General features: G+C 38.1%; 1 protein-coding gene across 1 annotated transcript in view; it reads left to right on the top strand.

Annotated features, from left to right (window-relative positions):
* GRM8 (glutamate metabotropic receptor 8) overlaps positions 1–24,550 on the top strand; it is a 720,057-nt gene that overhangs the window by 600,694 nt on the left and 94,813 nt on the right. The window lies entirely within an intron of this gene.

Here is a 24,550-nt window from a genome sequence, read left to right as displayed (position 1 = left end):
ATTCCTGCCAAACTGTATTCTGCTCTCCATGTCCAAAAATTCCTCCCATGTCAGACATATATGTAAATGCATTGTTGCATTTGGCTTCCAATCAATCCTTTATGATGATATTGCTGTTTATCTGTAGCAGGAACAGTATGAATATAGGACTATTATGAGTCTTTGACTCTAGTCTCTTTAAGGAGAATCACTTTTGCTCACCATTATCAGGTCTAGGTAGGAGGGGCGAATCAGGAATCATTGAAATAAGCTTGTTTGATTTATATCAAGAAGATCAGAGGAAGAAATGAATATAACAGCAGATGAGTGGTAGAGGAATGACGAAAGGAGCAAAGGTTGGTTTGGTGGGAGATTTGAAAGTGAGAGTTTTTCAAGTAGCTGCTAAATGCAAAAGGTACATATACAGAGAGACAGAGAAGGGAGAGACAGAGAAAGAGAGGGAGAGAAGGGAATTCTTCAGATCAAGAAAACTGTAGAAGAAAGCAGGCTCAAAGGGGTACAAAAGAATTTTAAGAAATTGTGCTTGGTTAGATGGGTTACACAGAGATTCATCTTCTGGAATTGCTGAGAAACTTCAATAAATATTAAATGACTTCCAAATTATTGTTTTGCTATTTACTCACTATGCTGTGAGGCAACTGAGTTTTCTGTGGTGACGGTGCCTAGTGTTTTTTGGAGTAAATCATCACCTAGAATGTAGATTAGAATGGAATTTCAGGTTTTACAGAAATTTCCAAGTGATTCAATGTCGTCTGTGGTTGTCCCTGGAATTCTATACCAGAGCTGAAGGGAAACTTCAGCTCCTTCTCTGGTATTAGAATAATGGTTTGGGATGATAGTCTACTCGTTGGCTTTGGATTACTGTATGGATTACTTGTTTTTGTTTTGGGGTTTTGTGGGGGTTTTTGACCCAGTATTAAGTAAATTCACTAAATTAAGACAGCCTAAGAAGTTCCTTTAGGTAACTGCAGATTGGCAATGAGCCTTTAACCTTACTTCATAAGATATCAAATATCTTAAGAAATGAGAGACCATTCAAACGGACGCAGGAGGTGTTATACCCAAGCGTGGATTGGTTTATGGCCTAAAGTCCTGCTCTGCTAACTGAGGCTTTGCTCTGAGGGGTTAGACTTGGATACCAACAGTGATACTAGGAATGTAAGGAATGGATGGCCAAGGACAGAAAACAGGCCTCTGAATTGTGGAGAAGAGTTCTACTGAAATAGGATGGCTCTGGTAAGCCTTGGAGGCCGTAGAGTGAGCACTTCAGGATTTGCCTCTAGGATATTTTCGTGGATTCAAAGACCGCAAAACCTAAGCTTCTGAAGAAAACTGCCTGACCTAGAAAGGGAGCGGCAGAGTCAGTGGGGACCGGGGGTGTAAGTTTAACTTATAATTAGGCTTTGATAGAAGGCAAGAAGTGTTTACTATGCATTCAGACTGGAGGGAATTTATGCCCTGGGCCTGTGCAGTCAGAATCTTCACTGAGTTTTTAAGGAATAAAAAATTAAAAAAATATCAAAAAAGGTGGGAAGAGAGAAAAAGAAGCAAAAAATAGTGTGGGCTGATTTTCGAGGAATTTCTGTAGAGTTTTAAAAGATGGAAGAGACCTAGAGATAGTTGCAAGTATGAGAGACACTAAAAACTGGGTAAAGATGACCTCTTAGATTGTGCTCTGTATTATGAATTCAGTCCTTTTTTGGTATTTGTGAGTGACATTAATACACATTGGAATCACTTTTCATTATTTTGGTGTGAATTTGGTTTTTAAATGTTATGTAATACTGGACCCAGTTCACAGGGTGCACTGGCTTTGCCAATGTTAAAGATATTTACAGCCGAGGAGCCCAAGGCTCAGGAAAGAGGAATGACTTACTCAAGAGTCTTCACCAGTAGCACCTGACAGAGAAAAACTCCAGCTGCTTCTACTGTACAATGGCTGCCTCCATTGACCTCCGTCATGTTTCTTGTTACTAACCACCCTAGGAGAAGAGTGGGTGGAGGCCTGGGGATGGAGGGCTAAAAAGGGTAAGAGAGACAGAATTTATATATTATTATATATAATATATATAATTATATATATAATATAGAAGAAAAGAGAGTAAAATTCACATTAATGCCTTAGGACATAGAATGGTCTTTGAAGGTGCCTCATAAATGTAAGAGTAACGTAGTCAAAAATGTAAAAGTATCAGTAAAAAAAAAAAAATCCGGTGTGCGTATTTAAATAAATATAATGTTTCAGAGTCCCACATTGATATTTGATTATTCAGTTATGGTGGTTTGGTTAATATTTTTCTTTCTTTTCTCAGCTTTGAAAACAAGATTCATGGGTCAAGTGGCCGATTTGGTTTCACTCCCTAAAGGCTCTGTCGTCTACCTTCACAGTCTATGGTAGCTCAGAGCCAACTGAGAGAAAAAAAAACCCAGAGAATTTAAGAGGATAACGAGTAAGCTGGTTCTGAGACAGCTTGGAATTCAATAGGGCTGACAGAAGACAGTGAGTCATGTTATGCTCTCCTGGCCTAATCGAGTCAGAATTCATCAGGGAACCTCTGCACGGGAAGTGCCAATTCCACGCCTTAACAGCCAGGACAATCAATAGCTTCAGACAATACATGTGGTCTCTGGGCCAGCCAGTAAAACAGTTAAAAAAAAAAAAAGAAGCCTGTTAAAAAAAAAAAAAAAAGTGCACTGTGTTTTGTGAGTGTCTAATTAAACAAAACAAAACAAAACAGAAGGAAGAAAAAAGAAAGAAAATGAAAGAAATGGAGTTCTAGTTATCCTGAGGGATTTCGGGTCACAGCACACTTAAAGACTTACTTTGTAGAAAAAAAAGGCAAGGTGAAAACAGAGTTGGAACACACATCTGAAGATTCAGGTAGTTAAGATTACAAACAAATGCCAGTCCTGATGGTACAGCCTCATCACTGACCATGTGAGAGGTGGGGCGATCCTTAGCTCCTAAGAAAAGGCACATTTACATCTGACGTCAGAATGTATTCATGATGAGTATGTGGCTTTCTGAAATCATTGCTTCCTTTTCTTACAGCCCCTCGGTCTGTGCTCAGACTCCCTTGGCTACTTGCAAAGCCTTCTCTTGATCACGATAAACCCTAAGGCTGTGTGTTACAGAGTTCTCTTTTCCAGCTGAAATCAGTGAATCTGCTTCTTATGTCTGGCAATGATAACGAGTTTAATATTCTGCCAGTAACTATAGTAGTATTTATGATGGCATGGTTTATTTATTAAACCAGTAATTACTTTTTGGTGTTAGTGCACTGAACAGCATCGTTGGCTGAACCCAGAATTATGAATTTAGTTCCCAGGTTGTTTTCTGTGGTTGTTTGGTAGCAGGGCCATTTAAACTTAAAGCGGTGTTTTAAGTTTGACTTTTAAATTTATTTTGAAGTATTCATTTTAGCAAACTGCTTGAAATGGAGAGTAAAAATACCTGTTGGCACCACTCCAAGTCTTGGACCCAGTGTTGAGAGGCCATCTCTTTTTGTTGTCTATCAGTCCTTTGTTTTTGATCTTGTTTTTCTGGTGACAACTCCAAATATTATTTTTATATCTGGAATCCTTCATTTATCAAGTTATTTACACATTATGATAAGAAAGGTAATGACTTGGTTCACTTTTGCCACCCTTCACTCTCTCCTCTTCTCCTTGTGCTTGTTTTTATGGTATCGTGTTGAGATTCTGGTTTTCCTTCTGGTAAATTTTGTGACCGTGGAAAGATATACTTAAGCCTCTATTTCTGACTCCCACCTTTAGACGTATATCTTACGACATAAATCTCAACTTTCTGCTTCATAAGAAAAATATTTCAAAACATACACACTTCGTTACGCTCTTTCGTCTCATGTATACAACCCATTGTTTTTGGAGCCAGACTGTCACTTTGACATCATTAAGTTGTTAACACTGACATTCCATCCTGTTCTTCTCTTTCTTTGTCCCTAGATTGACTCCAGAAGTAGAAACTGGGTAAACATTTACATTATTAGGACTGTGTAAACATTATTTAAAGTCAGGGCTAAGACTCCATTTCCTCCTCTAAAACATCTGATGCCGTAAACTCGGGCCACCCAAAGCAGAATGTCACTGGCATCAAGGTCAGATGGGTCCTCTTTTCTTATACTCAGTGTTTTGCTTAACATTCAAATGCCATTTTTATGTGCTTGATATTTAGACATAAAAAAATATTTGTCCTGATTTTCCAATCACCCTTCTTCTTGTTTTCTCTTGCACATTTGTCATTGTTCTCTCTCTCTTTCTGTCTTCTTCCCTCCTTCCTTCCCTCTCTCTCCATTATCCGTATGGGTCTTCCTTCAACTACCTTGGAGATTTCCCTTCTGGACCTCTCTGTCCCTCTGTGCCCAGCTTTACTGGTTACTTTCTAAGAGTGCTGGGTAACTGCTCTCCCCTGAATTCACCTTCTGGGATGGAATATCATCTCATGAGTTTCATGTTTTCCTCTTATATAGTTTACTTCCTATGTTTTTGGGATACATCTTCAAATAAATTCCCATGCCAGTGTACAAGGGAAGAAAACTATCTCAGTAAATGTCCAAAAAAGAGCTATATTCTGGCTTGTACTTAGTTGATGGTTTGGTTGGATCTGGAAGCATTGAGAGAAAACTATTTTCCATCAGAATTTTGAAGGAATTACTTGTTTTTTTCTAATACCCAATACTGCTAATAAGAAATGACTTGGAAGAAACTGGAGGTGCTTTGGTGTCGTCTGTCATTCCTTGTACAGGAGACTCAGGAGGCCCTTTCAGTGTCAAGACTCAGGTCCTCAGCACTGGATCATTTCTTTGTACTAATTATTAGGTATTATACTACCCCTCAATCTTCTCTGATTTTTCTTTTTGGAATTCTGCTAACCAAACAAACATCATATACCCTGTGGGATGATCCTTTATTTCTCTTACATTTTTTCTCATATTTGTCTTTTTGCATTATATGCTCCACATGCTTTCAATTTTATCTTCCACTCTTTCCAACTTTTAATTTCAACAATTATACTATTATCTTTAACAGTGACAGTTTTGAACCCTGGTATTCTCTTTTAATGGCATCTTATTTTATATTTATGGATAGATTTTCTTCTTGAACCTCTATAAATATATTATTTAAGTTTTTAAAAGTTCCTTTTTTAAAGATTTTATCTCCATTTATTTTAGAGAGAGAGGGTGCATGAGAGGGGGAAGGACAAAGGGAGAGGGACAAGCAGACTCTGAGCTGAGCGTGGAGCCCAAGGTGGGGCTTGATCTCAAGACCCTGAGATCACCGCCTGAGTCAAAATCAAGGGTCAGACACTTAGCCAACTGAGCCACCCAGGCACCCCTAAAGTTCTTTTTCATTCTGTGGAATACCTCTGTTTCCTCCAAGATCAGAGACTTTTCAGTTTGTTTATGTTCTGTTCTCTCTTTCCCTTCCTGCTGTTTGGTGATAGTTGGTTTAAGAAATTCCTTGATAATTGGAATGGGTTTCCTCTGCTGCTGTGAAAGATGATTGACTTTCCCCCCCCTGAGTCTCTGATCTGAAGAAGTCAGACCAGGAATTCGGTGCAGGTGAGAGGAGGGTGGGACATATCTGTTGGCAGGTGAAGAGGGTTTTTTTCTCCTGAGGATGGCCAGCATACATACACACTAGAGGTCTTAGTATTCCCATTTGTTTGTTCAGTTTCTTTAAGGAGAGCTCTCTGCTAGAGGTAGATGCCAGTTGAATGGAGTGGATGTCTTATCCTGGTTCTGTAACACAGGTGGTCGGTGATCCTGCACATCTACTATTTTCAGCACAGTGTTTTCATATCATTTAAATTATATAAAATTCAATTACTGTATCTGGCTGTTATATCTTCATGGAGTTTCCTTTGGGCAAACTGGTGTTCTTTGAAGCACCCTAGCCGTATATTTTGGGTTATGAGTCCTCCACTTATTTTTGTCTTTCAACCAATCAACCTCCATTTCCTATATTTCTGGTATTTATTTAAAATGTTCCCTGTTGGTGGAGCACCTGGGTGGTTCAGTGGGTTAAGCATCTGCCCCTTGATTTCAGCTCAGATCACAATATCAGGGTTGTGAGATCAAGCCCTGTGTCGGGCTTTGAGCTGGGCATGGAGCCTGCTTAAGATTCTGTCTGTCCCTCTCCCCCTACTCCTCCCCACCCCATTTAGAAAACAAAAAATAAATAAATAAAAAATGTCCTCTGTTGGTTACAGCTCCCTTTATATTTTGTGGTATTACATAATCTCTAATAACTTTATTCTTTCTGGCATATCTAGAATTTTACTGCAGAGGGGTCCTAGCATAATGGACAGCAAATTCAGGAGCCTGCTCCTTTTCCTAGTCCAGCATGGTCAATGCGGTTTTGAAAGTAACTTCATGAAATGTTGTCTTAGTTGGAGAGAGGGTAATTGTCTATTAGTTGTGTAGACTATTAGATTTGGAAAAGAAAAGACAGACATCATAGGAGGGATATTTAAAACTCGTCATAACTTAAGCTGCCAACATTCTAAATATATGTCTTTAAGGCAAGATTTTGTTGGGATACTTATGAATGAATATATTATTTAACTGGATGCCCACTTTCAGAAAGAGTTCTGGATTGTGTTTTTGTCCTTCCACGTATCTGGTTTTCCAAGGGTGGGGTAGCCAGAAGAAGTGGTAATTTATGGGTGGGGGTGTTGGGAAGAATATCAAAGAATGCACCTGAAGTTTTTAAATAGCTTTATAATTTGGCATCAGTGGCATTCAGGGAAAGGAAGGTGTATTTCAAGAACTCTTCAACCTTCTAAAAAATGGGTAATAGGAATAGTTCTAAACTAAATTATTCATTACCACTTATAAAAACTTCTTTAGGGACTTCTAGCTCTTGTCAGTGGGCAAGCTGCTTCCTGGAGTATAGAAGATATTTTGAATTTCTAATTTCTAGTTTATTTTATATTCATACAATGAAGTTGGTTATTGCAGCTGGAGTGGCTTAATGCTTTGAGCCCTAAAGTTATAATTCAAGAAATATCCTACCTGACAGATGTTTAGGACCCATATCCCACTCCATGCTCACTGATGCAAGGATTTTTCATCCAACATTATTCTATACTGTCTCCCAGTGGGGGAGTGCAGGTGAACTGAAATCAAATATAAAATGACTAAAGGCCAGAAAATATGAATATGTGATGTAGAGAGAAGGCATGAGGCAAAGTGCTGATTGAAAAGAAATGAGATAGGAAAGAAGCAGTGGGTGGTACGGTGTGTGGGGGAGTGGGGGGTGTGAGTGGGTGGGTAGCCAATAGAAACCAAAAGAAAATATCAAGTTAACTTTTGGAATCAGGGAGTTTGGAAAAGGGTGATGCCATTTGGAGTCAGAGAAGGGTTAAAAGGAAAATAAGAATGTTCTGGTCTTGAAATCCAAGTGAATAAGCAATAAACTCACATTTCAGGTGACTATAGAGAGAACATTTTTTTTTTAAGATTTTTTATTTATTTATGAGATAGAGACAGCCAGTGAGAGAGGGAACACAAGCAGGGGGAGTGGGAGAGGAAGAAGCCGGCTCACAGCAGAGGAGCCTGATGTGGGGCTCGATCCCATAATGCCGGGATCACGCCCTGAGCTGAAGGCAGACGCTTAACCGCTGTGCCACCCATGCGCCCCTGTAGAAGAGAACATTTTATCATGTGGGGTTAAGTTGTTCTTGGAGTCCTGATTGAAAACTCTTGAGCGTTTTTAAGGACTGGAATTTTAAAAAGGTTAATTTCTGGAATTGATGTTGTTTAGATCTGAAAACCTGGAAGACCTGGGACTGACTTGGGTGTCTGTAATTTGCTTTTTGTATTCAGCTTATAGTCCTAACACTTTGCAACCAATAATAGAGTATACATTCCTTTCTAAATGGACAGGATGTGTTGTGGGCTAACTTACATTGTCAGAGGAGTGCAGGAGAAGACAGGCTTTATTACCACATATTAGTGGGAGAAACCACTTGGCCTCTACCATTGTCACAGCTGAACAAACTGACCTCAGCTAAGGAAAGCTTCCTCCCTTAAAGTTCTCCACCTGGTTTCATTCCAGTTTTGGTGACAGCATGTGAACACTACCTAAGAAGTACCGGTCGGTCAGTATTTGACTAGCAGCTCTGAGCTAGTGTCCCTTTCTTGCAGTAGAGTAAAATTAAAAATAAAATTCAGTTTCAGCATCTTCGTTTCTTTTTGAACAAGTTCAGCGTATCTTGGAAGAACAAAAGTTTCATTACGTGGGGCCTGTCAGGATTGTTAAATACCTCAATTGGAAAGCACCTCTTTGCAAACAATAGTTACTTGGTATTTTTGCCAGCCTCATTGTAGGGAGCAAATTAGGAAACATTGGCTTTTGGCTACATGATGTAAAATGAAAAATGAAACTAGACTAAGAAACTACTCAGGCTTTAGATGGCCCACTGTTTTGAGAGAAGAAACAACATAATTTTGAGATCCTTAAACTGATATAAAACAGCAGCCAAATTTCTTCCTTTCTTGTTATTAAAAATGGTTTACTAAATAATTTTGATTTAGAGTGGTATAAATAAAACCTTGTTTACTTCTTCTTTTCCTGTCCTTTAGAAAAGTTGAGTACCAATTCCACAGCTCTCTGATTATTTTTGGCTACCAAAACGAATCCAGCAGCATTTGGAATGCAATCTTGTATCCTATTCAAAGCTCTACCCCTCACTTTTCCAGTGTAGCATAGCACTGTTATTTTGGCTAACTGAAGTGTGAGGGAGGGCTTGTGGGCAGGGATTGGAGCAGGAGTGTGTGTCCAGGGTTGGTGTTCTCTCTTTGGACATCTTACTTCCTTCTCTCTACAGGTGACTGGGGGCAGGGAGGAGCAATAGGTGAGACTAAGTTCATCTTATCTAACTGGAGGCTTGTTAGTGGTGGGGAAATATCTTTTTTTTTTCACTCTGATTCAGTCTGGTTCCATCTGCTAGTGATCTTGGCTGACGGAGTTTCCAAATCAGTAGTATGTGTGATTTCCTTGAATTGAGTTCAGCTTTAACCTCACATCTTCTTTGATGAGGAACCCGTTAGAAAACAGCAGCCATGATATCCGTCCTTCCTTGCTATTGATCAAAATCTCCAATCCAAACTCTTTGACCAGGAGAGATATGACTTGGACTTATTGCATAACTCAGAGGCTGCTGGAAAAGCCTATGGTTCCGGCCTATTATCTAACTTCTATTTTTTTTTTTTTTGACATAAAAGTGAAGGCATTTGAACTACTAAATCCTTTCCCTCATCTCCAAGGTCCTGGAAGCCACCCGCTATCCCTAAACATAACCATAATCATTGCCCTAACTTTTTACTCTGAACCAGATGAGAGATTCTGTTATTACCATTTTTCAAAAAAGATTTTATTTATTTATTTGGAAGAGAGAGAGAGAGATAGAGAGAGTACAAGCGGGGAGGGGAGGGAGAAGCAAGTTCCCTGCTTAGCAGGGAGCCCCATGTGGGGCTCGATCCCAGGACCCTGAGATTGTGACCTGAGCCGAAGGCAGCCACTTAACCTACTGAGCCACCCAGGCGCCCCTGCTATTATCATTTTTATCCCATTTGTTCAGGCTCCTCCAGCAAGCCTCCAGCCCTTAGAAATCTCTAGCAATAAGCATTCAGTTGACGTACACCTCACACATGTTGGGTGGGACATACATCAAGAGAGTCTAAAACACCATCTCACCATCCATCTCTCCAGTGGTAGCTCCAGGTGTATCTGCGGGATCTGTTGCTCAGCAAACATCCACCCAGAACATCTTTTTGTGCAGATACCAGGAGTGTCTACAAGTGGTTTCATTGGCAAACCCTCATTCTGATGAGGGGAGCCAGTAGCCTCGACCGTGAATATTGCTTTTCTCTGGAGGCTGGTGAGCCTCGGATGGATGGCCTCCCCAACAATTTGTTCCCTACATTATGAGAGGTTATGGTTAGGGTGAGGTGGGGGCATCCATATTTAAAGTGGGGTGCTTCTGGAGCATCTTGGTTGGCCTTCAAGATAGCTCACTGACTCTTATGAATGTAAATCAAAGGCAGCTTGGGGGCAACTCTTTTTGGACCTTGGAGCTTTGGGTCTTACTTGGATTTCTAGGGTAAAGAAAAAGTCCCATCCAGCATTCTGTTATGCTATGATTTCTTAGTGTTTTCACTGGTGGCATGAGAGTCAATGAATGTTGCTGGCTAAATAATGAAAGCAGAAATTCTGATATTATAAATGGGGGACTTAAGAGAATGCTTCAAAATATCAAGAACTTAAAAATACCATCGATATTATCATTAAATGGGGGTAGAGTACAATGCCTATGTACTCTACAGAGCCAAATGCCTTATTAACTGCATTATAACCAGGGAAAGTACGTGTAAGTGCCCAGAGGGCTATAGGATTGACACATTCATTATAAAGGGCTTTTAAGCCTAAAAGCATCATGCCCACGTATTATACCTTGGGAAGTCCTGCAACATTTTGAATATTGCTAGCCACTTACTTAATGATGCATTTCTTCAGTAATTCTTTGTTTTAGTCATCTTTTTGACATTTAGAGCTCATTTAATTAAAGCCTTTGCTTACTTTTAAGATCAGTTATACCTAGATTTCATTTCCTAATGTAGATTCTTAGGTTTTGTGCCACACTGAAATTTCTTATTTAGTTTACTTTGAGCATTTCTTCAACAATAAACACTTGGTATCGCATGACTTTGAATGAAACTCAATGCAGACAACATCCCTCATGCCAGGACTCTCTGGTCAATTAAGACTAAAATATTGATTAGAAAGCTAACCAGCCATTACCAGTCACCCATGGTAAGTAGTTCGGGATGAATTGGAAGTGAACACATTTCTTTTATCACAAGAAAATGACAAAGTCTTAGTGATGCCTTTGACACAAATAGNAGAGAGAGACAGCCAGTGAGAGAGGGAACACAAGCAGGAGGAGTGGGAGAGGAAGAAGCAGGCTCCCATCAGAGAAGCCTGATGTGGGGCTCGATCCCAGAACGCTGGGATCACGCCCTGAGCCGAAGGCAGACGCTTAACCGCTGTGCCACCCAGGTGCCCCAGTGAACACATTTCTTTTATCACAAGAAAATGACAAAGTCTTAGTGATGCCTTTGACACAAATAGAGNCCAACAATTTGTTCCCTACGTTATGAGAGGTTATGGTTAGGGTGAGGTGGGGGCATCCATATTTAAAGTGGGGTGCTTCTGGAGCATCTTGGTTGGCCTTCAAGATAGCTCACTGACTCTTATGAATGTAAATCAAAGGCAGCTTGGGGGCAACTCTTTTTGGACCTTGGAGCTTTGGGTCTTACTTGGATTTCTAGGGTAAAGAAAAAGTCCCATCCAGCATTCTGTTATGCTATGATTTCTTAGTGTTTTCACTGGTGGCATGAGAGTCAATGAATGTTGCTGGCTAAATAATGAAAGCAGAAATTCTGATATTATAAATGGGGGACTTAAGAGAATGCTTCAAAATATCAAGAACTTAAAAATACCATCGATATTATCATTAAATGGGGGTAGAGTACAATGCCTATGTACTCTACAGAGCCAAATGCCTTATTAACTGCATTATAACCAGGGAAAGTACGTGTAAGTGCCCAGAGGGCTATAGGATTGACACATTCATTATAAAGGGCTTTTAAGCCTAAAAGCATCATGCCCACGTATTATACCTTGGGAAGTCCTGCAACATTTTGAATATTGCTAGCCACTTACTTAATGATGCATTTCTTCAGTAATTCTTTGTTTTAGTCATCTTTTTGACATTTAGAGCTCATTTAATTAAAGCCTTTGCTTACTTTTAAGATCAGTTATACCTAGATTTCATTTCCTAATGTAGATTCTTAGGTTTTGTGCCACACTGAAATTTCTTATTTAGTTTACTTTGAGCATTTCTTCAACAATAAACACTTGGTATCGCATGACTTTGAATGAAACTCAATGCAGACAACATCCCTCATGCCAGGACTCTCTGGTCAATTAAGACTAAAATATTGATTAGAAAGCTAACCAGCCATTACCAGTCACCCATGGTAAGTAGTTCGGGATGAATTGGAAGTGAACACATTTCTTTTATCACAAGAAAATGACAAAGTCTTAGTGATGCCTTTGACACAAATAGAGTCTTTTCTCATATCTCTTTATCAAGAATTTCACTCCAACACTTCTTTATAAAGCTTTGGACAGCAAGACACTTTACCTCTCAACCTTAGTTTAGTCCTTTTAATGACCCATACAGCTTGGCATTTCGTGATTTTGTTACCTCTAACTCTTTTTATGTACCTCATGGATCATATTACTAAGTTTCAGGGCTTCGNTTGGGCATTTTTTAGTTCTGATTATAAACACATTTCCCCCGACTCTTGTCTCATTATAGGTTGCTAAGCCATTTAAATGGCATATTAGAAGGAACTGAGGCCCAACCAATTTGATCCATTCAAGAATTATCCTGCATGTCAGTAATTGAGATGGGGTTTGGATCTCATTGACGTTGAAACTCTTCAACTGGTGTTGAAATTTCTAGTAGCCAACACTTGCTTCAAGATCAGCACTGGAATTATTTTGCCTTTCCAACTATCTGCAGCCCATTCCCTGTGCACATTACTCATCCCACTATTTATACAAAATGACTTGCTCTGGCAAAATGCAAAGAAAGTGCCTTGCATCAGTACCGATCCCTCTTTATNACTTTACCTCTCAACCTTAGTTTAGTCCTTTTAATGACCCATACAGCTTGGCATTTCGTGATTTTGTTACCTCTAACTCTTTTTATGTACCTCATGGATCATATTACTAAGTTTCAGGGCTTCGAGAAATATTTTTTGTAAGTCTAAATCAATTGGCTATATTATTTGAAAGTATAAAAGAAAATGTGTTATACATCATACACCCATTTTAAAGAACAATGAAAGAAAATCCATGGATGGATGAGAATTTATTAACCATTGCTATTAGCCAGAATATTTATATTATCATTTTGCTAATAATATGGCATATCATCCTGAGTTGGGTTTTGTTTAACTACTTTTGTAGTTTTTTTTTTTTCCTAAAGAGGTACAAGATGGAAGGTGCCAATCATAGTAATTATGGTGGACCAGGTGAAATAAAGGAATATATATTCCAGTGTGTGGACAGATGGTGGGATCAGTAGATCATGTAATGAATCTGTCAGAAGGAGGAAAGTTGACTAATAACGTTTTAGATGGAGCTGATTTCTAGTATTAAAACTCACAGTAAGGAGTTAAGGGACGCCTGGGTGGCTCAGTTGGTTAAGCATCTGCCTTCAGCTCAGGTCTTGATCCCAGGACCCAAGTCCCACATCAGGCTCCTTGCTCGGTGGGGAGTCTGCCTCTTCCTCTCTCTCTGCCTGCCACTCCCCTGGCTTGTGCATGCTTTCTCTCTCTCTCTCTCTGACAAATAAATAAATAAAACCTTTATAAAAAAAATAAGGAGAGGAGTTGGGAAGACCTCATAAATTCATGGGCCACTGTAATAATTAAACACAGGATTGTCATTTATTGATCTATTTTCCTACCATTTTTATTTAACAAATTTGGCAAATAGACATTTTGTCCATCCTTGTTGAATATCATACCATCTTCACCCTGTTCCTAAATACCATCAATCTCAGAATTGTTCAGTACTATCTTCAAAACTGGAATGTTCACGTTTCACAATCGTACTAATAGTGTATTGCAGTACTTATTTATGGCATTTTTAGTTTTCGTGAAGAAACCTGCCAGAAAGTAATCTATTCCCTTTATAAGACCTAACTACTCATCATACTGTGTTTTTATCCAAAAAGGACATATCCGGACCAATAAATCTTATCTGTGGTGTTTGGGTGTTTTTTTTTTTTAAACATTGTACTCTTTGGTATCTTGCTGGTTCATTTCATCTCTATGCAGAGATTTCCATTTATTTATTGACTCATTTATAAGTAACAGTAGAAGCTAACTGAAAGTACTGCTCCTGTTATTTGAGATCTTGAGCTGTAAACAAACAACTTTCCAAAACTTATGAATCCAGAATGCAATAGTGTCATATAATCTTTTTCTCCATTACTTTCTACCTTTCCATTAAATAGATCTATGTTATTTTGGGGCTTTTAAAACCAGATGGAATATTAGCAATTCATTATAATTAGAAGCCTTGCTACTAACCTGACTTCTAGTTAAAAATCAATGGCTTATATAATCACTAATATAGACTGAAAATTATATGGGTTTGAAAACTTCACTGCCCAACATCTTTATGTTCTTTCATCTGAAACAGAAGTTCGGTCGTGCCTTTAAAAAACGAAGCAAAGGCAGAGCAGGATGTAAGTGTTGCTACTGGTACGTGAGTGCAGATTAGTCTTTCTTCCCTCTGACAATGCAGCTTTCTATCACTGGGTTAGATTTCAAGCGGCAATGCCTTTGTTGCTTTAGTTTTCTCCAATCATAAAATGATCATGTCTGTTGACGTGATTACAGATGTTGCTATTCAAGACTATCCAGAATTTCAAAAACATAGTGTATCCAATTGCAAATGGAGGCACATGTGACTTTCAGAAGCATTCAACTCACTGCTCTTACACTGAGGCTACGCAACAGAAAAAGTGAGATTGAATTTTTCAGTTCCCGTTTAAAATAATGGTTTATACGCATAACCACGTGGAGCCCTGAAACATATCCTCACATACTCCTGTACAATTGGGAGAATTCACCAAATCAGTTGGGCATTTTTTAGTTCTGATTATAAACACATTTCCCCCGACTCTTGTCTCATTATAGGTTGCTAAGCCATTTAAATGGCATATTAGAAGGAACTGAGGCCCAACCAATTTGATCCATTCAAGAATTATCCTGCATGTCAGTAATTGAGATGGGGTTTGGATCTCATTGACGTTGAAACTCTTCAACTGGTGTTGAAATTTCTAGTAGCCAACACTTGCTTCAAGATCAGCACTGGAATTATTTTGCCTTTCCAACTATCTGCAGCCCATTCCCTGTGCACATTACTCATCCCACTATTTATACAAAATGACTTGCTCTGGCAAAATGCAAAGAAAGTGCCTTGCATCAGTACCGATCCCTCTTTATTAAGGCGGCAACAGGACATCTGAGCCTGGCTTTGTCACCTGTGTTAGATTTTTTACATATTTCCTGTCCTTTGGCACTTGACCGCGAGCATTACCCGGTCTCACCCTGATACAGCTGCCTTGGCTCTGCCTTAAGATTTCAAAGTCTTCCTCTTCCAAACATCCTAACAAGGAGGAAATCACCAGTGAGGCATCGCTGTCTCGTCTGCTGTGCTTGCCAGTCCGCCTAGAGATAGTGAATGTCACAGAAAAGATCCGTGATTCTGTCTTTACGGAGCAGCCTCCCTGCAGGCAGCTCATTCATCAGGGCAAGATCAGGGCTCTATTTTGTTGTTCTCTCTGTATTTCTTCTTTATGCTGTCCCCTAACCCCTCTCTTCAAAACAGTACCTAGTATTGTACCCATTTTTTTTTTTTGGTCCTGTATCTTTATGGATTCTAAATAAAACTAAAGACCCTAATGAAGAAGCCTTGGCATTTATACCTAATTAGAGAAAGAAACTAAGGGCAATGCAAGGGAACGGGCACTCTCTTTAGAGGCAAAATACATTTTGGAACAAAAAACATGTTACATTTAGAGTCTTTGTATCTTTCTTTTTTTCTTCTTCTTTTTTAAATAGTCTCAACCATGATTGATGTTTGCAGGACTGGAAGTTCCCTCTGAAAATGAGGAAATTTTCTAGCTAAAATTTATAAAAGCATGTACACACTTTTTTTTTTAAGAGGACTGCTTCTCCACTGTAACTCTAGCTGTATTGTCCTCTCTGGGACCTATTTTGAAGTTTTACAATCCAGGTGCCAATCTGAAAACAACGAAACAATAATTTTGTTTTTAACTGCTCACCTCACTTTGAGACCTGAAATTATTCAAACATGCATCTGCTCTCGCGAATAATTTTGTTTCATGGTTACAAAGTGTTTTGTTTCTTATTCAAGTGACTTTAGACAAAGGGGGTTATTTCTCCAGCTGTATGTATCTAACCCAAAAATAATGTATTACTTGGAGAAGTAAGGATAAGAAAGCACTCAAGCTGTTTTTTTGACATTTCCGAGATGAGAGTATGTTCACTATTCAAGTGGATGTGTTTGGTTCCGTATAGACAGAGCCAATGTATTTTATTTTAGTATTCTGAGATATGACTTTTCCTTGGCATGTCCTTTTACAGCAAATCAAATTGGTTTTCATGGTCATTACCAAATTTTAAGCAGAAAGGATTCAAATGTAGTGTTCGGAGTGGAATCCATTTCTTGAGAATATTTGTATTCCACCGTTATTTTACTCTAAGAGGAATAAAATATCTGGGCATTTACAGTTATACAAATAAACAAGCACCCAACATAAAAACAAAGCAAACTACAATAGCTGAACAATGGTAGCAAATTGCTAGTAGGGACTCATTTAATGACCTGAAGTGTCAAATATCAAAACCCTCAGAATAAATTATTTACTTTCAAGTCAGTGTAATAATCAACAATAATAATTAGAAAAACTATAAACAATAAATGGAGATAATTTGAACAACTGACAAGAATATGGAACATAGCAAGTACAGTAAACGCTGGTGTTTGTGGTAATTATTCATTTCTAATAATGGTCATAGCCCTACAGAGTGGTTTATGTGTGACAAGGCAGGGATTCTGGTCTATTGATGTCCCCAGCACTGTATAAACTGATAGTGGTGAAGTAAGGTAAATCTATCCAGACTCTGTTGGATTCAGCCTAGCTCTTAACCCAGGCTATGAAGATCATCTCTTGGCCTAAACTATTCATGTGAAGCTCCCTTCATTATTTGCATACTTGGCTTCGTCACACGTAACTGTGGATACCCTATTTGCAACTTGGCTCAGTGTCCTGGGATTAGGCTGTAAATTGCACCTTACTCTGCTTTATTCACGTGGACCAGATTAAGCTTCCTATGAATCTATCAAGAAGATAAATTGCATCTGTTTTGTTCTATTGGTGTTTCTGTTCTAAATAATTTTATTTATGTTCATCCTATTTGTTGGGGGTTTAGGTGTTTCTTTGAGGTTTAAGATCATAATTTATTCTAACTGCTCTTACCCCTTCATTTTGAGTTATACGCCACTCATTCTTCATTTCCATGATACTCCTCTAAAAATAAGAGTGGTCTATGTCCACAAATTGGAATCTCAAATTCCAATTAAATCTTTTCTTCTTGTATTTATTCTATTATTCCCAAAACAGGAAATAAAGAATTGTTTAAGAAAATCAAATATTAACCATGAGATGCTCTTACAGTTTTATAAACAAAATTATGTAATTCAGTGCCTTGAAAAATAACACATATAACAATAAAGATGAAGGCTAAAAAAATCAGAAAAAATGAATGAAAAGCTACTTCTGAAGACTTATAAAAGTAATTTTAATTAACTCTCCTTTCTACTCTGATTTCCTCTTAAAAGCAGAGAACTGGGTTGTGATATACAAATGTGTTTGGTTTTTTTGTTGTTCTTATTTTCTCCTATGTCACTCTTTCAATTTATTCTTTAGCGGTTTCTCCAAAACTTCACTTTACATGTTTTGATTTTTATCTGTGAATTTTTTTTGATATTCTGCACCCATACATTACTGATTACAGGGGTGCAACTTTATTCCTTCAAACTGAAACCAAAAAGTTAAACATTTTTAGAAAGCTCTATTTAACTCATTTTAAATCTTATTTGAGAAAAGATGTATGCATGCTTATATAAATATAAAACATTGACAAAATGCCCAAGATAAGCCTTGAAATAGAAAAAAAAAATCAACAACCAAAGAGTACCATGAGATCTGGGAGCAGGGAAAGAATGCCTTTTTCATGTCATCTGTGGTTTGGTGAGTAACGAAACTAACTGCTGTACCATTGGCAATCCAGAATGCATTCAGCCTCTACTTGAGTTTATGTGTATCTTATATTTTTATTGATAAGCTGTCATTGATTTCTTTCCAGCTAAAGCCATAGTTACATGTGTGCAATTTTCAGGAACATTATCACCCAACAAACCTCTGGAGAGAGTGAAACAAGCTTGTGTGTTAGAATGCAATGGAATCATATTTCATATTGTAATCAATACAGTTGGGTTAACATCTACGAGCTTAATATGTGAGTCTGAGTTCAGATTGCCAGGCCAGACCAGATGTATTAGAGAGTTCATGTCATGCCCTGGGAGATAGACACACAGAAAGCAAAGTACTGCATTGAGATTCATTCATTTATATGATAAATTCACCTTTCAGAGTTTCTTTTGATCAAACAAAACATTGTTTCAGGGAACACAAAGTAACAAAGCTGACATGTTAATATTCTATATCCATTTTTGAAATGACAAAAGGATATACTTTTGGAGCTGCGTCATGAGTGGAGCAAGTGTACAGAGATCTCCGAATAACAGAAGCTGTTTGACATTAAGCAGTGTTACTGTGCTTATTTAATTAATATCACCACAGAGAAAACAGCCCACAGGATATGTCAGTCACACAGTAGTGAGACTATAGCAATGATAGACCAGAGCTATGCATTTTTTGGAAAAAATTTTATGCAGAGAATGGAACGTTTGAGCTTTTTTCCCAATGACTTATATGTTGTTTATTATAATTATTTTAGAGTAGGAAATATAAAATAGAACACTTCATTCAAACAGGAAGCAGGGGAGATGTGAGATATATTTTGGGAAGAGGACTAGCAGCAGCCACAGTGACAGGCTGAGCACATGGAAAGTGGAGAGAGGAATTGCAGACGGTGGTTGGTGATGATGCTGTCTTGGAGACGTACCCTATTCTGGGACTTCTGTGTGTATTCGTTCACTCAGTCCTTAAAAAAACACTTGCAATAAGGTATTATTGTTATTTTTTTCCACCGCAAAATAATTTTTATTGCTATCCCACCAACTGCACAATCTGCTCCTGACATTAAGCTCCTTTTTCCATTGCAATTCCATCTTTCTTAAGTGGCCCCGTGAATTCTTTCTTCTCCTCCACTATCTGGAATCAGCCATGGCCAAACTAGGAGGGGGTGTTGATGAACTTAAGGTCAATTGAAGTAAGGTATTATTGACCTATTTTCACAAATGGGGAAACTGAGGCTCAGAGAAATATGTTTATGAGTTAAAAAACAGAGATTTAAATCCTGATCTGATTCCAAAACCTGATGTTCACGCTGAGCATTTCAACATCTCTGCCACGTCTGGTTCTGGTACTCATTCTGTCCCTTCAAGTTTTGTTGCCTTTTGGTATGCCTGGTAATATTTTCCTAATAGCTGGACAAGATGTCTCTCTGCCGTAAACAGGCTTTTAACAATGTGGTGGTCAGGTGTGGGGAGGGGAAGTGGTGTATGGTTTCAGGATTAGTACTCAGTCTTTTAATGAGCCTGTGCTTCTGGACTGTGAACTTCACAAGTGTTTTTCAGTTGTTGTTTTTTTTTCTCCCCTCCTTCAGAGAGACAAAATGTGTAGAGTGGGCCAGAGTTGGTATTCCCCGTCCTCAGTGTCCGTTGCACTCTGCTAATACCCCAGCAGATTAGACTCTAGCTAGCTAACCTGTTTGAGAGTTTCCCCGACGGCAGGCCTTGTTCTAAAGAACAGAGTACTCTGGGTGGCCCTGTCAGGAGAAGTATCTGATGCTTGATCTCCACTCAGGTCTTGGTCTCAGGGTGGTGAGTTCAGGCCCCACATTGGGCTCCACGCTGGGCATGAAGCCTACTTAAAAACAAAACAAAACAAGCCAGTGTCCTCTGGCATGAGAAGCGTGAGAAGATTTTTCTCTGAAATGTACTGTAAGAACCTCGTTGAGCTCCTGGAAATAAATCTCACAAAATTGTGGGGGTCCCCTAAGACTGGTGCCACTGAGTTTTAACTCTTAGAGTTGTCCGCCCTAAGCCTGTAACAATTACAGTTCAGAGTTTCCTCCCACAGCACTGGTTCCCAAGGTGGTTTCTGCAAGGGAGTCTGGTCCTGTAAGCTGTAACTTTCTCTATTCACCCTTTTGTTGCTCTGGTCTCAGGAACAGGACACACCCTCTGTGTCCTCATCTGTCTTAGAAACATTTTTGGTTTCTCAGTCTGTTCAGCTTTTTCATGTCATTCCGCTGGAGTGGTAACTTCCAAGCTCCTTACATGTAGAACTGAATAGTAGTATTTTGATAACCCAAAATGGAAAGATGGTATTCTAGGCAGAGACAAAATAGGAGTAAATAGAGAAAGAAAGCTAAAATGTATATTTAAGAAAAATGAATTCAAAAATTGAATGAGGTATATAATTCCCGAATGGGCTTTTTAGGTAACACTCAAAAGGTTGGAGAGGGTTTGAGGGCTTAAAGTTAGGTTACCAATTTTTATTTTTGCTTTGTGTCAGTGAGAAGTCATTGTAAGTTTCTATCAAGGAAGGAAACAAGTAAAAGAGGATGTTTAGGAAATTTTTATTTGGCCCTGATATATATGGAAGATGGATCAGAAGAGAAAGGATGGCTAGTTGCAAGCCTTTTATGGTGGTCAGGAAATGGCGTTACAATAAATGACTGTGTACAGCTATATAAGACAATGGATGGATAAGTGAAAAAATTTGCACAGTGGCTGATATTGTGTATGAAATTCAAAATTGGACAGAATTAGGGAAATTAAGAAGAAAGTTCCTTAGGCCAGATAAGAAATACAGTTTTAGACATGGTACGCTTTATTTCCCATGCTTTGTCTCTGTCTCACTGCGCTTGGTCGGCAGGCCATTCGAAATGCACTAGCTGGCAAGGAACAAGTTCAGGATTGAGATAGAGCACGGAGAAGTTTGAAGCCAGGGGAAGGATGGGGAGACATCTCATAGAGAAAGACAAGTCAGAAAACATGAAGGATAAGACTTTGGGCAGAGTTAAGGGAAGCAACAAAGAAAGAGAACCAACATTTATGCCACTAAGAGAGGTAATAGTCATAGCGTTGAAGAGGTCAAGAAAGGGGGGTTTCAAAAGAGAGGTCATCGGACTTGAATGCTGGTGTTGTCTCACACAGTGTTTAAGATGAGTACATTGCAAAGGCTGATTTGCATGGGGAGGATGGTGCAGAAGGAATAAAACATTGTACAAGATTAATCAAGAAAGAAAGGAGAGAAGGAACACAACAGCTAAAGAATACAGCTATGTCACAGACTATTTTCAAGGTCTGGGAGATAGGGTATGTTTATAAAGCAATATAGTATTATGCTATATTTCACTACATTATATATTAAATTTAGTATTTTCTTATTCCCTCCCTTTTGGTATGTATGATGACCTCTGTAATATCAGAATTAAGGCTGTGTACTTGAGTTTTTTCCTTTTTTTTTCCTTCCACAATTTTGGCTTGCCAGCTATCTGTAAACTTTATTGGCTATTCCATAAAAAAACTGTTCTTGGATGTTGTTTTTAATTAATTCACCATTATTCTGTCTTCTACGTCTTTAATGTGTGCTTTTATTGTTATTAATTCTCCCCTCTATTTTTCTTAGTTTGATGTTGTTATTTTTGCCTAGCTTCTAGAGTTGAATACTGAGTTCATTTATTTGTATTATTTCTTATTTTATAATAAAAGCATTGAAGAATACAAATTTTTGTTTTAAGTACAGAACACTGTATGCAACATTCTCATTATCTTTTATTTCTAAATGGCCCTAATTGCAGTTTTGACTTGACTTTTTGAAGGAAGTTATTGTTTAATTTCTAAGTGGTTGCATTTATGTTTATGACTTTATTTCTAGTTACACTAGAAACCGTCATCAGAAAATGTGGTAAAACAAGGTCATCTTGTTTTATCTTAATCTATTAAGAATTTATTTACGATTCATTTTTTTAAGTTTGTATTTAAATTCTAGTTAGTTAACATTTAGTGTAATATTAGTTTCAGGTGTGTAATATAGTGGTTCAGCACTTTCATACAACACTCGGAGCTCATCACAAGTACACTCCTTAATCCCCATCATCTATTTCACCCATCCCCCTGCCCACCACCCCTCTGGTAACCATCAGTTTGTATGGAAAGAGCCCAAATGTTCATCAATAGATGAATGGATAAAGAAGATGTGGTATATATACAAAATGGAATATTACTCAGCCATCAGAAAGAATGAACTCTGGCCATTTGCAATGACGTGGATTTAGCTAGAGAGTATTATGCTAAGTGAAATGTCAGTCAGAGAAAGACAAATACCATATGATTTCACTCATATGTGGAATTTAAGAAACAAAACAAGAAACAAAATAAGTGAGCAAAGGGAAAAGAAGAGAGAAGGATAAACCAAGAGACTCTTAAAAATAGAGAACAAACTGATGATTCATTTTTAAATGCATGTTCTCTGAGCTTTAGAATTTATCAATTTATCATTTTTCTAACATTTCTTTTTCTTGTCGTTGCTGCTTTGTTGCCTGTAAAAGCATATGCAAGTTACATTTTCATTGAAATATGGGGGCTTGGGATCAGATTATTATAATTGTATTTTTTTGGCTTACATTGCAAGTGCTTTTAAGTGTAATAGTTGTATCCAGTTTTATAACTTGATTTACTCACATTTTTGTAGATTTCTCAGATGCTTCAATAGTCAGGGTGACATCTTCTATGGTTCCTTCTCCAAACTTCTCAAGTTTGCTTTAATTTGCAGCAGACTGGATTACATATTCAAACAAAAGTTTTCCAATAAAGAATATTTTAGAATGTTATGTTTTCTCAGTGATGATATCTAACAAAATTTTCCTCGAGGGGCGCCTGGGTGGCACAGCGGTTAAGCGTCTGCCTTCGGCTCAGGGCGTGATCCCGGCGTTATGGGATCGAGCCCCACATCAGGCTCTTCCACTATGAGCCTGCTTCTTCCTCTCCCACTCCCCCTGCTTGTGTTCCCTCTCTCACTGGCTGTCTCTATCTCTGTCAAATAAATAAATAAAAAATCTTTAAAAAAAATTTTTTTTTTCCTCGAGTCCTCAAATGTGAAAGAAAACTACAGGTTTTTAATTATGTGATCAGAAGAGTTTCTCCTATAAAATATACTTCCTTTTACTCTGCATGGGTGTTGTCGTGGAAATGTTTGAGACTATCCTCATTTTTATTTTTTACTGGATAAGCTTTTTTAGTCTTGTTTGATTTGTATTGGGATTTCTTTAATCTTGTACCTCCTTCCCAAAAGGTTTATGTTTTATCAGTGTCCCTTGCATTAATTTCCCTTCCAATCTCTTTACATAGAAGTCTCTTGAGCAGAGAAATGTTTTCCTTCCTCATTCCTTTGATTGTATTTTAGCATAAAAATTGTTTTGGTTTCTCCTGTAGATATGTTAGTTATCTATAATTTTCTCAAACTCTTTGCCTTCTATTGTCTTCCATATTTTCTAGCATTGTTTCCCTCTCTGTATTTTTTTTCCTCAATGATTTGAGAAATTTTATAAGTTGGTCTCTATGTCAATAATTTGATTTTGTGCAAACTGCCCCTTTATTTCCGTGTTTCCTATACGGATTTTCAGCTGGTGTTTCATTCTTAGCTCTACTTCTCTGTTTCTTATCCACTTTTTTTTTCTTTTTTGGTACACAGGATTTTTAAAAGTCCAATGGTCCTACAAGGTTTTTTGGAAAACAACATCCCCCCAATAGACCACCCCTATTTTCAGGTGATCAAAGGTGACTACATTCAATGATTTCACTCTTCCTTGATATGTCTTACTTTGTATTTCTAAATAACCTGCTTACATTTAATTTCTACTTCCTATTTTTCTGCTATGTCAGTTTATTGACTTCTTGCTATAAGATGTAAGGAATTATCTCCTTTATACTTGTCTTCTGCCATTTACACTCCCTGTATTACAATCTGTCCAATATAGATGCACCATAACATATATGCAAGTTTTGTGCCATCCATATGCCTCGAGTCCTTTTACTTTCCTGGAAAAATTTTTTGTTGTCCTGTAGCTAATAATCATCATTTAAAAATTGTTTGGCTGCTTAGTGTTTGGGTTTTTTTTGTTTTTTGTGGGGTTTTTTTGGTGTGTGTTGCTTTTTATATACTAAAGACCAATTTGCTCCCAAACTTTTCTCCAGAGGACATCTGGTTAGCTATATTTAAGTTCCTAGAGACATCCCTCCAGCTTTTGTAATTTAGATTGGCATCTAGGTGCACAGCATAACTTGCATCCTAGAATCTTCCTTTACCATAATTCTGGGGATTTTCTTCACACCTCTTTTGCATTGCATCTCCTGTTTTCTGTAATTCACCTGCCCCTCCATCATTTATTATCTTGTTTGGGTAGAGCACATCAACCTATAGCTTTTTTTTTTTTTAAGATTTTATTTATTTGAGAGAGAGAGAGAGAGAGCACACACATGCACAAGCAGGGGAGGGGCAGAAGGAGAAGGAGAAGGAGAAGCAGACAAAGAGCAGCAAAGAGCAGGGAGCAGACATGGGCTCCGTCCCAAGACCCTGAAATTATGACCTGAG

The sequence above is a fragment of the Ailuropoda melanoleuca genome, chromosome 1, assembly GCF_002007445.2.
Source record: "Ailuropoda melanoleuca isolate Jingjing chromosome 1, ASM200744v2, whole genome shotgun sequence".
In the NCBI taxonomy this organism is placed as follows: domain Eukaryota; kingdom Metazoa; phylum Chordata; class Mammalia; order Carnivora; family Ursidae; genus Ailuropoda; species Ailuropoda melanoleuca.
Note: the sequence above shows the minus strand (reverse complement) of the source record. Positions and strands in the feature narration are given on the sequence as shown.